The sequence below is a fragment of the Cetorhinus maximus genome, chromosome 16 (genome assembly GCF_964194155.1).
Source record: "Cetorhinus maximus chromosome 16, sCetMax3.hap1.1, whole genome shotgun sequence".
Taxonomy (NCBI): Eukaryota; Metazoa; Chordata; class Chondrichthyes; order Lamniformes; family Cetorhinidae; genus Cetorhinus; species Cetorhinus maximus.
In genome coordinates this window covers 6,441,432-6,456,525 of record NC_135894.1, presented here as the reverse complement: position 1 = coordinate 6,456,525, position 15,094 = coordinate 6,441,432, and the positions used below count along the sequence as shown (strand labels likewise).

The 15,094-nt window shown below is 44.9% G+C and overlaps 1 pseudogene; it reads right to left on the bottom strand.

The window, feature by feature from the left end:
* Window positions 1-15,094, bottom strand: part of LOC144692006 (NACHT, LRR and PYD domains-containing protein 3-like) — a 98,068-nt pseudogene that overhangs the window by 16,453 nt on the left and 66,521 nt on the right.

Genomic DNA, 15,094 nt, shown 5'->3' with positions numbered 1-15,094 from the left:
GAAGTGCTGCAGCTGGGAGGCCTGAAGGCCGGGCAGATGGTTGGTGGAGCTGAGAGATCGAGTGGCCTAGTGAACGGGCGCAGGAGAGCATCTGGGGTCCACAAAACATAATGTTTCTCTATCCATCACTGGCCACAGATTGTAGTCTGAAGAACGTGTTGGAATAAGAACAGAATAACTAGGAGCAGGAGTAGGCCATTCAGCCCCGAAGCCTTCTCCGTCATTTGATAAGATGATGGCTGATCTGATTCTGGCTGATCTGATTCTGGCCTGAACTCAGCTTTCCTGTTGGTCTGCGTAACCCTCAATTCTCTTGTCAATCAAAAATCTACCTTAACTCAGCCTTGAATATATTTAATGACCCAGCCTCCACTCGCCTCTTGGGAAGAGAATTCCACAGACTAACTAAATTTCTTCTCATCTGAGTCTTAAATGGGAGGCCGCTATTTTTTAAAACAGTGTCCCTAAGTTCTCCTCCCACAAGAGGAAAAATCCTCTCAGCACAAACCCTATCAAGTCCCCTCAGGATCTTCTGTGTTCAATAAGATCACCTCTCAGCCTCCTGAACACCAACGGGGAGAGGCCCAATCTGCTTAACTTTTCATCATAAAATAAACCCCTTCATCCCAGCAATCAGTCTAGTGAACCTTCTCTGAACTGGTTCTAATGCAATTATACCCTTTCTTAACTAAATAGACCAAGACTGTATAGTTTCCTCCAGATGCTGTCTGACTAAGGCCCTGTTTAGCTGCAGCAAAACTACTTTTACAATGCATTCCCCTTGCAATAAAAACATATGAAATAGGGGAAGGAGCCAACTATTCAGCCCTTAGAGCCCACTCCGCCATTCACTGAGATCATGGTTCATCTTCCACTTCAACAACATTTCCTTTTATTAACCCCATGTTACATGATGCTTTCAATGTGTAGAAATCTATAAATCCCAGTCTTGAACATACTAAATGACTGAGCCTCCTCTGGGGCAGTGAATTCCAAATATTCACCACCCTCTGAGTGAAGAGATTCCTGCACATCTCAGTCCTAAATGGCCTGCCCCTTATTCTGAGACTGCGTCCCCTGGTTCTAGACACCCCCAGCCTGGGGCAACCTCCTACCTGCATCTACACTGTCAATCCCTGTAAGAATTTTGTATGCCTGAATGAGATTAACTCTCATTCTTCTAAACTCAAGAGAATAGAGGTCCAGTCTATTTAATTTTTCCTCAGCACGCATTGCTCCAGGAATTATTTTAGCAGAACCTTCATTGCACTCAGTCTAAGACAAGTATATCTTTCCTTAGGTAAGAAGACCAAAACTGCATAGAATGCTCCTGTTGCCGTCTCACCAAGGCAGTGAGACATCTTTACTCCTAAACTCAAATACACTTGTAATAAAAGCCAACATAACATTTACCTTTTTAACTGTTTGCTGTACCTGCATGTTAGCTTTAAGTGAGTCATGAACAAGGACATTGAAATACCTTGGAAGATCAACGCTTCCCAGTCTCTCACCATTTAACAGATGTCTGTATTTGTTATTTCCTGCCAATGTGGATAACCTCACATTTCTCCATATTGTATTCCATCTGCCAAATTTTGGCCAATCTCTTATCCTCTCCAGATCCCATCGAAACATCTTTGCATCCTCCTCACAATTTACACTTCCACTTAATTTCCAGTCACCCGCAAACATCTAAATATTACATTTAATCCCCACGTCCAAATCATTGATATAGATTGTGTATACCTGCGGCTGTGATCCTTGTGCTACCTCACTGTACCACATCCACGGGTCTCCCCTTATCTATTCTGCTGACTGCATCCTCAAAAACCCCAACATGTATGTTAAACATGATTTCCCTTTCATAAATCCATGTTGAATCTGCCCAATGCTACCATTATTTTCTAACTGTTCTATTATCACATCCTTTCTTGCAGAATCTAGCATTTTCCCTACTACTTATGTCAGGCTAACAGATCTCTAGTTTCCAGTTTACTCTCTACCTCCTTTCTTAAACAACGGGGTTATATTTCCCACCTTCCAATCTGCAGAAACCATTCCAGAAGCTACAGAATTTTGAAATATGATCAACAACGCATTTCCAATCTCTGTAGCCACTTCCTTCAACACTCTGGGATGTAGAACATCAGGTTCAGGGGGTTTATCTACTTTAGGTCCCAGTAATTTTTCGAATACTTTTTTTTTAAACAAATATTAATATCTTGCAGTTCCTCGTTTACACTAGTCCCTTGATTCTCCTTTATTTCTGAGCGATTTTTTAGTATTTTTCTCTGTGAAGACAGACACAAAATATTTGTTTAATTTCTCTGCCATTTCCTTATTCCGCATTGTAAATTTTCCTGACTTTGCTTGAAATGGAACCACATTTATTTTTACTAATATTTTCCTTTTTCATACCTACATAAGCATTTACAATCAGTTTTTGTGTTTCTTGCTAGTTTACTCTCATATTCTATCTTTTCTTTCTTATTCCATTTCTATGTCCTCCTCGGCAGATTTCTAAAATGTTCCCAATTCTCAGGCTTTCCTTTTTCTGGCAACTTTATACATCTCTTCCCTTGATCTAATACAATTCTTGATTTCTTCCGTTGGGACACTTTGGTTGCTGGGTTTTTGTGCATCAAAGTATTTTTGTTGTAAACACATCACATTTCAAAGCCTTGCATGGAAATTGGGGTAAAGGCACCACTGAGATTCACACTCAGGATCTTCGGTTTACTAGACAGTCGTTGGAACTGCTTCAGCCACAGCATCCACAGAAACGCCAGCAGACCAAATTGTCTCCCTAATCACTTGCTCCACTGCATGCCTAGAGATTCATGGACTGGGGCTCCCAGATCCCTCAGTACCGTACAGTCTGCAGTCTTTCTCCATTCAGGTAAGATACTGCTTTTTTATTCTTACAGCCAAAGAGGACAAATTCACATTGTCCCACATTAAACTCCATCTGTCAATTTTTTGCCCATTCACTTCACCTCTAAATTCCTTAATAGACTCTTTATGTCCACTTGACAAGTTACTTTCCTACCTTTGCGCCATCAGCAAATTTAGCAACCATGCATTCAGTTCCTTCACCCAAGTATTTTACACAGGTATTTGAGGCCCCAGCACTGACCTTTGTGTCACTCCACTAGTAGCAGTTTGCCAAACCGAAAATGACCCTTTACCCCAACTCTCTGTTTGTTGTTAGCTAATCAATCATCTATACATACTAATATGCTACTACCTATATTACAAAATCTTATCTTGTTATCTTTTATATCTTTAATGTCACACCTTATCAAATTGCTTTTGGAAATCCAAGTGCACCAAATCTACAGATTCTCCTTTATCAATTTTCATGTTACTTCCTCAAAGAAATCTAATACATTCTCCCCATGTAATTTCCAATCTGCTGGACCTTCCATGAATCTAGGGAATTTTGGAAGATCACAATCAATGCATCTACTCTGTCTGCAGCCACTTCCTTTAAAACCCTATGATGAAAGCCATCAAGTCAAGGGACTTGTCAACCTTTGGTTCTAATAGTTTCCTTAATACCTTTTCCCTCGGAACCCTGATTGTTTTAAGTTCCTCCTTTCTTTTTACCTCTTGACTTCCAAGTATTCTTGGGATGTTTCTTGTGTATTCTACAGTGAAGAGGAACACAAATTGCCTGTTCAACACTTCTGCCATTTCCTCCTTTCCCAGTATTAATTTCCCAGCCTCATTCTCGAAGAAACCTGTGCACACTTTAGTTCTCATTTCCTATATAAATATTTGGAGAACCTTTATCAGGTTTTATACTTCTAACTTGCTCTCATACTATGCTAATTATAGGCATCTTTACTAAGATGTCATTAATTAATCCAGTCTCATTGAACATTCCCAGGTCTAAAATAGCCGTTCTGTGGTGGGTACTAGGATATACTGACTAAGAAGTTGTCTTGAATACACTCTACGAGCTCATCTTCCAGGAAACCTTTGCCATTCTGCAACATGTATGAAGATTAAAATAACCCGCGGTTATTGCAGCACCATTCTTACAGGCGCACATGTTTTTTTCTGTGTATTCTGTCCGAAAGTGTGAAGGTATTAGGGGCCTATAAGCTACTCCCACATGGACTGCTGTGGTTCAAGAAGGCAGCTCACCACAACTTTTCCAAGGACAATTAAGGATGGGCAATTAATGTTGGCCTAGCCAGTGTTGCCTGGATCCCATGATTGAATAAAAAAGTGACATGTTACCTTTGCTAATTCTTATTTCTACTCAAACTAATTCTACATCTTGATCTTCTGAACTAAGGTCATCTCTGACTACTGTGCTAATGTCATCAGTTATTAACAGAGCGACCCCAGGACCTTTCCCTCACTTTTGCCATCTAATCACTTTTTTCTTTTTCGCAAATTAATGGCCACAGTGACCGGGGACAGACACCCAACTCTGATGAGGAGTGGAGACCTCGCAATATTCCCCTACACCCGAGACACAAAGATCTTTGGGACTGGCATCCCATAGCCTAGGGTTCAGAGAGAGAAATAACATGAATCAAACTAAATGTTTCCTTTTATTCATAGCTAACACTAATAATAATGGACAGTGTTTTTTAATACTAGTAACAGTGCACAAATATATTGTTATATATTCAGTTATTCTAAACACAATCTCACACTGTCTAGTACTTACTCCAGTTTCTGTATTTTACAGTCCGGTCTCCTCAGAGATACAGACAGTCGTTTCATTCCTGAATCTCCCAGTTCGTTAGCAGTCAGGTCCAGATCTGTCAGTGAGCGATTAAAAACAGAGGCAAGATCCTCAGCACAAGAATCTGTCAGATTGTTGCCCCATAGACTGGGGGGTGGGGGGAGGGTTCGAGAGAGAAAAAATAACAGGAATCAGAATAAATTTCCAGTTTTTTTCAAAGAATGTAACTAATTAAAATAATAATATACAGTGTGAAACATTCAAGAAACACAACTTCAAACATAAAAGCAATCTATAATTGATGCTGTGGATGTGAAATATAAGGGAATGTTCTGTAAATAGTCAGCTTGGGAGACAGTACCTGTGAAGGGAGAAACAGAGCCCAGAGTCCCGCAGGCGGGCGCGTGCCTGACCCAAGCAGGCGGGGAATCGGGCGAGATGATGTCGGACGAGCGTCCTGACGTCATTGCGCACTCGTGCGATATTTCGCTTGGCGGGCACGCACAAATGTTGAAGAGCTTCCGCGGATAATGAAGCGGGAAATTAAACCCATTAACGTCCCAATTGTTCTATTGGGTGTTGAACCACGTCATACTCGCTGTAATTCTAGGGTCACGACTTCAAAGGGATAATTTCCCTGCTTGCAAGACACATCCACAGTATCCCCAAGTCCTTGCCCGGGATTGCTAGAGGACATGGAACATGAGTGATCAGGGGATGGAGTTTGTGGTGGGGATGAGGATAATGGCCGTGAGTGCTGCACACAGGGTGAAGCTTACAACTTCACTTATGGCTTATGATGAAAGTGAAATTGGTAGAAAGGTCATTCCCTCCCAGCCACTGGCAATGCCCAGGCAGCAGCATTGGCTGTTAGAGACATGTCAACCTCTCTGGAGGGCCCAGTCAGAGTTGATTTGTGATGACCAAATGGCTCCATGCAGGACCCATCCCTGTGGTGTCATGATGGACAGTCAGGCTGCACCAGTTTAGGCTCATTCCGGACTTTGATGGAAGGTGAAGCGCTGGAGCTGGGAAGCACAGAGGCTGGGCGGCAATTACTGATGGTGAGATGGGTTAGGGAGCTGGGAGAGAGAGTGTTTAAATAGATGGACAGAGGAGAGCCTCTGCTGAACACTAAACATCGTGTTCATGTGTGCATCACTGTTCACACACAATAATCTGAAGCGTGTGTTGTAATGTGCATTGCCCTCGAATCACTCTTCTCGCTCTCACAAATCAAGGACTCCTGTGACAGGGGGACAGCCCACCTCTGAGGAGGAGGAGGGGTCCTCAGATGGTGCACCATCACTTTATTCCCCAGCACCCTCAGCAGAAACATTTGTGGAACTGACATCCCATAGATGGGATTAGAGACAGAAATTACATGAATCAGAGTAAATGGAGATTTTTAAAATTAATAACTTTATCACCGGCACTAGTAAAATTGGACAGCGTTCATTTATTATACCAGTAACATGGCTGACATTGTATACTATTATAAACACAATCTCACACAGTTTGTACTTACCCCAGTTCCTGTATTTTACAGTCCGGATCCTTCAGAGCCTCAGACAATAGATTCACCACTGAATCTCCCAGTTTATTATGATCAAAATTCAGATCCGTCAGTGACCAGTTTGTACTGAGAGCAGAGGCGAGATCCTCGACAGCAGAACTTGTGAGATCGTTTCAACACAGGCTGAAGATCAGACGGAGAAAGATAACAGGGATCAGTGTAAAGTCAGTGTTTTAAAAACCATGAATGACAATAATAATATATAGTGTGAGAAATTCAAGAAACAACTTCCATTGATCTAGTAGGTAAAACGTTGGTGTAAATCTGAAATCTAAATAGAATATGCTGGAAATACTCAGCAGGTCAGGCAATATCTGTTCAGAGAGAAAAAGAGTTTAATGTTTCTGTCAATGCACTTTCATTAGAATTGAAAAAAAAATAATCAGCGAATCAGCAGGTTTTAAGCAACAGGGAAATGGGGATGGGAAGGTGGCAAGGAAAGGACAATGTGAAAAAGGATGATGATACAAAACAAAAGCACAGGATTCCCATGTCCTTATCCTGGTTTCTAGGGAGGGGCTTGGGATGGTCAATGGCTTGGGAATGGAGTTTGTGATGGGGCTGAAGATAATGACTGGAATTTTACCGGAGGCAGCGAAGGCCTGATCAGATTGTAAGTGGGTGTTTGGACGGAGGGTCAGGGTAGTCAGAGTTACGAATACGATATTATCAGAGCTGACAGGTGGGAGGAGCCGTCCACTTCGGGGGTGCAGATAGGGGACGTCACGGTTCAGACAATGCTGGCGCCATCTGTAAAAGCAGCCAGCAGTACTTTCAAACACAGCAGCTCTGGAGGGACCAGCGAGGGAGCCCTGGTTACTGAATGAAGAGCTGAAATGGCAGAAGACAGATCAAGGGTTGCACGCTGATGAGTGCTGCATGCAGGAGACATGCATGTGGTGCCATGCGGGACAGTCAGGATGCCACCAGTATAGGCTAGTGTGTATCTTTGATGGGCGAGTTACATGATGATTTCTATGCTTGCAGATGAAACAACTGGCGAGAGGGCCTGAGCCAAAATGGGTCGCTGTGTCCCAGATCTTCTCAACCTTACACCCATGGAAATTCAGACACATGAACTGGGAGATCTGGAGGCAGGGCGGTCAATCACTGATGTTGAGGTGCGTTGTGGAGTTGAGAGAATAAGTGCCCTAATGGATGGACACAGGAGAGCCTCTGCTGACCACAAAACATCTTGTTCATTTGTCCATCACTGGTCACAAACAATAATTTGAAGGATGTGTTTTAATATGCATTTCCCTCCATTCAGGATTCTCGCTCTCGCAAATCAAGGACTTCTGTGACCTGGGGCCAGCCGTCCACCGCTGGGGAGGAGGAGGGGTCCTCAGAGGGTGAATCATCACTTTATTCCCCCGCACTCTCAGCACATCTATCTGTGGGACTGACATCCCATGGACTGGATTAGAGACAGAAATAACATGAATCTGAGCTAATGTAGATTTACTGAAAAATTAATAACTTTATCACTGACACTAATAAAATTGGACAGCATTTATTTATTATAACAGTAACAGTGCTGACATTGTTTTGTTTACTATTCTGCTACTATAAACACAATGTCACACAGTCTGTACTTACCACAGTTTCTGTATTTTACAGTCCGGATCCCTCAGAGCCTCAGACAATAGTTTCATCCCTGAATCTCCCAGTTTGTTATTATCAAGTTTCAGATCCGTCAGTGATCGGTTTGTACTGAGAGAAGAGGCGAGATCCTCGGCACAAGAAGCTGTGAGATTGTTATGACGCAGGCTGAAGATCATAGGGAGAAAGATAACAGGGATCAGGGTAAAGTCAGTGTTTTAAAGACCATTAATGACAATAATAATATATAGTGTGAGAAATTCAAGAAACAACTTCCATTTATCTAGAAGGCAAAATACTATCGTTGGTGTAAATCTGAAATCTAAATAGAATATGCTGGAAATACTCAGCAGGTCAGGCAATATCTGTTCAGAGAGAAAAAGAGTTAAGTGTTTCTGTCAATGCACTTTCATTAGAATTGAACAATAAAATCAGCGAATCAGCAGGTTTTAAGCAACAGGGAAGTGGGGATGGGAGTGTGGCAAGGAAAGTACAATATGAAAAAGGGTGATGATACAAAACAAAAGCACAGGATTCCCATGTCCTTATCCGGGTTGCTAGGGAGGGGCTTGGATGGTCAATGGCTTGGGAATGGAGTTTGTGATGGGGCTGAAGATAATGACTGGAATTTTACCGGAGGCGGTGAATGCCTGATCAGATTGTAAGTGGGTGTTTGGACGGAGGGTCAGGGTAGTCAGAGTTACGAATGCGATTTAATCAGAGCTAACAGGTGGGAGGAGCCGTCCACTTCGGGGGTGCAGACAGGGGACGTCCTGGTTCAAACAATGCTGGCGCCATCTGTAAAGGCAGCCAGCAGTACTTTCAAACACAGCAACTCTGGAGGGACCAGGGAGGGAGCCCTGGTTACTGAATGAAGAGCTGAAATGGCAGATGACAGATCAAGGGTTGCACGCTGATGAGTGCTGCATGCAGGAGACATGCATGTGGTGCCATGCGGGACAGTCAGGCTGCCACCAGTATAGGCTAGTGTGTCTCTTTGATGGGCGAGTTACATGAAGATTTCTATGCTTGCAGATGAAAACAGCTGACGAGAGGGACTGAGCCAAGATGGGTCACTGTACCCCAGATCTCCTCATCCTTCCACCCATGGAAATTGAGACACATGAACTCGGAGATCTGGAGGCCGGGTGGGCAATCACTGATGTTGAGGTGGGTTGTGGAGCTGAGAGAATGAGTGCCCTAATGGATGGACACAGGAGACCCTCTGGCGAGCACAAAACAAACATTTCCCTAGAAACACTATCTTTTCTTTCACAGATCGAGGGCTGTGACCGGGTGACAGCCATCCACCTCTGAGGACGAGAAGGGGTCCTCAGAGGGTGCACCGTCACATTATTCCCCTCGCACCCTCCACTAGTGCAGGTACTATCACGTCGGGAGATAGTCACATTCCATTAGTAAAGGAGTCACAATCTGGTGAACAGCACAGACACGCCCGAGCAGCTGATGGATACAGTAATAGCCAAGGTCACTCACACTCGGTGGGCTCTGGGAGGGAAAGACAATGTCAAGCTTCAGGCTGATGACATGTCACCAGCGTCTTCAACAAGGTAGCAGATGTTGGAACTGCAGCATGAGGTATGTTAACATAAAGAAGCTGTGTGTAACCAGACACAAAGGATGCAGGCGTTAATCCAAGCAATGAGTATTGATTTGTCCTGGGCATGTGTGCCCTAGGCATCCTGTACTGAGAGATTGGTGACCTTGATGGACAGTCAATCCAGCAGACCAACGATTGGAGATACACACTGACCTGCATCTCATCACCACCTCCATGAGCAATGGCTGGGTGAGAGGAGGTGAGGTGACTGGAGTCACCACCAAGTCCTCGGACTCCTCAGGTGAGCAGGGAGGGTCCAGTGCGCCCTGAAAGTGTATAGGAGTGACTGCCTGCAGCATCTGGGGGCTCCTCTCAGAGTGCTCCTGGATTTGGCAGCGGGTCCTCCACTGCTCTGACCGGAACACCAGCACCTCACAAACCCACGATAACAGAGCCTATCTGTGCAGGAGGCCCTCAGTATGCTGGGGCCCTCCAGACCTCAGGAAACCAGAGGACAACCACCATGGCCATTGAAATCCTCGGCGGAGAAAGGTCAGCACCCTGCCTCCACCTCAGTTGACAGCGCAGGGGGAGCACAACGTAGGAGCCCCCATCATCACTTTAAAAGGTTCATCTCATTGCACTTGGGTTTCACAGGGTTATATTTTTTTGTGACCTATCACCTTGCTGTGTATGTGTCTTCAATGAATTTTAAGATGGTGCATCACGAAATTAATCTTTCACCATTATTTTAAGGACATTACTGGGCCTTTAACAGTTCACTGCCTCCTGCAAAGGGTGACAATGGAAGGACAACACAGAATAAGTTCAATTCATTTCCAGCATTTTTGCCTCATGTGCTAACGGTTCAAGGGAAATGTTAAAGACATTCAAAGAAACAGCAGCAGAGCTGCACAAGGTGGAAGATTAATTATATTAAATGGGTGTCTAAGTAAAGATTCATATGGAACACGTCTGTATGTTGAATCTCAAGCTTCACTTGCACGTTTTGACCATTTTGGACGGGGATATATTTCCAAGTCAGGATGGTGTGTGACTTCGAGGGGCACTTGCAGTTTCTGATGCATCGACTGACCTTGTCCTTCCAGGTGGTAGAGGCCACGGTTTTGGAATTTGCTGTTGAAGGAGTCTTGGTGTGATGCTGCTCCCAATGTGGGTCGGAGGTGGAGGGAATGGATGTTAAGATGGTCAATGGGATTCTGTACAAGCATGCTCATTTACCCTGGATGGTGTCCAGCTTCTTGATTATTGTTAGAGCTGCACTGATCCAGGCAAGTGGAGAGCATTCCTTCATATTCCTGACTTGTGGCCTTCTAGATAGTTAAGAGATTTTGGGGTGTCAGGAGGTGAGTTACTCACTGCAGAATTCCCAGCCTCTATGGGCTGGGAGGCGGGTGGAGGTGGTGGTGGAGCGGTGGTGAGGTTAGATTCTCTGTTGTTGGAGATGGTAATTGCCTGGCTCTTGTGTGGTGCATTTGTTATTTGCCACTTATCAGGCCAAGCCTACAAATTCTCTAGGTCTTGCTGCACAAGAACAAAGAAATAGGAGCCGGAATAGTCTGCTCAGACAATATGGTCATGGATGACCGAGGGTTTCAACTCCACTTTCCCACCCACTCCCCATGTTGCTCAATCCCATGAGGGACCAAAAACCTGTCCATCTCAGCCTTAGAATTATTTATTCAACGATGGGGATCCACAACCCACTGGGATAGAGAATTCCAAAGATTCATAACGCCTTAAGTGAAGCATCAGTCCTTAAAGTTCAGTAGCCCATACTGAGACTGCTTCCCTGCAGACAGAAGTTAGGGAGCTAGGTAAGAAATTAGCAAGCGCAGCCTGAAAAGCAGTGATCTCTGGATAACTCCTTGTATCCCACACAAGTGAGCACAGAAATAGGAGGGTAAGCAGATGAATTAGTGGCTGGAAAGATGGTGCAGGGGAAAGGGATTGAGAATTGCTGGGACTTTGTAAGCAGCTCTGAGGGAGGTGGGACCTCTACAGGTCAGATGGATTGCACCGAAATAGAGCTGGAGCTGAGTTCCTGGTGATTTGCTCCTGGTATTGGGGAGGGTTTAAACTATCTTGGCAGGAGTGTGGGAACCAGCAGGTAATAACAGAGAGGAATACCAAGGAATACTGCGAGAACTATATAGCACTAGAGTAGGAAATAATAAGTTATTAAGTTTGTACAGAGTAAGGGAGAAGACACTAAAGTCTAAATCAGGGTTACAGAGCATGTTTGTGAATGCATGGAGTGTGGTAAATAAGATTGGTCTGAATATATGGTATTCAGGAAAGATAGGAAAGGGAGAAAATGGAATGGGATGGTTGGAATGATTAAGCAGAATATTTCAGCGCTGGAGAAAGGGGATGATCCAAAGAGGAAAAGGACAGAATTTATATGAACAAAAAGCTAAAAGCCACTGCGGATGGTGGAAATCCAAAACAAAAACAGAATTACCTGGAAAAACTCAGCAGGTCTGGCAGCATCGGCGGAGAAGAAATCAGTTAACGTTTCGAGCCTTCATGGCCCTGCGGCAGAACTGGAGCATAGTTAGAAGAAGGGAGAAATATAAATTGGTTTAAGGAGGGTGCGGGGGGTGGTGGGGGGGGGGGGGTGGGGGGGGGGTGGGGGGTGGGGGGTGGGGGAGTGGTGGTGGTGGGGCGAGGGAGAGACACATTGTGGGTGTGGTGTGATGATTGTGGAGATGAGCAGATAATCAAAAGATGTCACAGACAAAAGGGTCAAAGAGGTGTTGAAGGTGGTGATATTTGTCTGAGAAAAGTGCTAATTAAGAATGGAAGACAGGATATTCAAAGTACAGCTCTAGTGGGGGTGGGGTGGAAAGACTAAAGGTTTTAGTTTAAGATTTAAAAATAATGGAAATAGGTGGGGAAAGAAGAATCTATATAAGTTATTGAAAAAAAAAAGCCGGGCGGGGGGAAAGAAACGGGGTTGGGATGGGGGGAGGGGGAGTTTAAGATCTAAAGTTGTTGAATTCAGTATTCAGCCCGGAGGGCTGTAAAGTGCCTAGTCGGAAGATGAGGTGCTGTTCCTTCAGTTTGCGTTGGGCTTCACTGGAACAATGCAGCAAGCCAAGGACAGACATGTGGGCAAGAGAACTGGGTGGAGTGTTAAAATGGCAAGCGACAGGGAGGTTTGGGTCTTTCTTGCGGACAGACCGCAGGTGTTCCGCAAAACGGTCGCCCAGTTTGCGTTTGGTCTCTCCAATGTAGAGGAGACCGCATTGGGAGCAACGAATGCAGCAGACTAAGTTAGGGGAAATGCAAATGAAATGCTGCTTCACTTGAAAGGAGTGTTTGGGCCCTTGGACGGTGAGGAGAGAGGAAGTGAAGGGGAAAGTGTTGCATCTTCTGCGTGGGCATGGGGACGATCCCTACGGAATGCTGCTAGGTGGGGTGAAGGGCTCTCGTCGGGACCTGGAAAAATTTATTAATTTTGCTTCCAATCTCCACCCATCCATCATCCTCACATGGTCCATCTCTGACACTTCTCTTCCCTTCCTTGACCTCTCTGTCTCAATTTCTGATGATAGACTGAGCACCAATATCCATTACAAGCCTACCGACTCCCACAACTACCTCGACTACAGCTCCTCACACCCCGCTTCCTGTAAAGATTCCATCCCATTCTCTCAGTTCCTTCGCCTCCGTCGCATCTGTTCTGATGACGCTACCTTCAAAAACAGCTCCTCTGACATGTCCTCCTTCTTCCTTAACCGAGGTTTTACATCCACGGTCGTTGACAGGGCCCTCAACTGTGTCCAGCCCATATCCCGCGCATCCTCCCTCACGCCTTCTCCTCCTTCCCAGAAACATGATAGGGTCCCCCTTGTCCTCATTTATCACCCCACCAGCCTCCGCATTCAAAGGATCATCCTCCGCCATTTCCACCAACTACAGCATGATGCCACCACCAAACACATCTTCCCTTCACCCCCCCTGACGGCATCTCGTAGGGATCGTTCCCTCCGGGACACCCTGGTCCACTCCTCCATCACCCCCTACTCCTCAACCCCCACTTATGGCACCTCCCCATGCCCATGCAGAAGATGCAACACCTGCCCCTTCACTTCCTCTCTCCTCACCGTCCAAGGGCCCAAACACTCCTTTCAAGTGAAGCAGCATTTCACTTGCATTTCCCCTAACTTAGTCCACTGCATTCGTTGCTCCCAATGCGGTCTCCCCTACATTGGAGAGACCAAACGCAAACTGGGCGACCGTTTTGCGGAACACCTGCGGTCTGTCCGCAAGAAAGACCCAAACCTCCCTGTCGCTTGCCATTTTAACACTCCACCCTGTTCTCTTGCCAACATGTCTGTCCTTGGCTTGCTGCATTGTTCCAGTGAAGCCCAACGCAAACTGGAGGAACAGCACCTCATCTTCCTACTCGGCACTTTACAGCCCTCCGGGCTGAATATTGAATTCAACAACTTTAGATCTTTAACTCCCCCTCCCCCCATCCCCACCCATTTCATTCCCCCCCCCCGGCTTTTTTTTTTCAATAACTTATATAGATTCTTCTTTCCCCACCTATTTCCATTATTTTTAAATCTTAAACTAAAACCTTTAGTCTTTCCACCCCACCCCCACTAGAGCTGTACTTTGAATATCCTGTCTTCCATTCTTAATTAGCACTTTTCTCAGACAAATACCACCACCTTCAACACCTCTTTGACCCTTTTGTCTGTGACATCTTTTGATTATCTGCTCATCTCCACAATCACCACACCACACCCTCAAATGTGTCTCTCCCCCCCCCCCCACCACCCCCCCCTCCACCCACCTTAAACCAATTTATATTTCTCCCTTCTTCTAACTATGCTCCAGTTCTGCCGATGGGCCATGAAGGCTCGAAACGTTAACTGATTTCTTCTCCGCCGATGCTTCCAGACCTGCTGAGTTTTTCCAGGTAATTCTGTTTTTGTACAGAATTTATATGGCTCGATCTATGGAACAGAAAAGGTGCAATTACATTGCTAGTCTCTAGACTACCAACTAGGGGAAAGATGGAGAAGAACAAATTTGCAAGAAAATTCCAAAGAGGTGCAAGAATTATAGAGTAGTTATAATGGGGAACTTTAATTTTCCAAATATAGACTGGGATAGTATTAATGTGACAGGCAGTGAGGAGCCAGAATTCCTAGAGTGACCAGGAAATTGTTCTACAGCAGCGTGTTTCTAGTGTGAGAAAGGATGCACAGCTTGACATTATTCTTTGGAATGAGATGGGCCAAGTGAATCAAGTCTAAAGGAGTGATCACTGTATTAGAAGGTTTAAGCTGACTATGGGATAAAACAAAGAACAGTCCAGAGCAAGAATAATTAATATGGGGAAAGCCAACTTTAATGGTCTAAGAATGGGTCTGACCCAGTTAAAATGGACTGTTTGAGCCAATAATCGTCAGACGTATCTGGCCTCCCCCATTGAGGATGGGAATATTGGTGGAGCCTTTTCCTCCTGTGAGCTGTTTAATCGCTCGTCACCATTCACAACTGGATGTGACAGGTGTACAAAACTTTGATCTTATCGGTTGGTTGTGGGATCATGTTCTTCTCCCATTAGTTGGCCTGCAAGTTATCCTGGGTTGTAGCTTCACCAGTT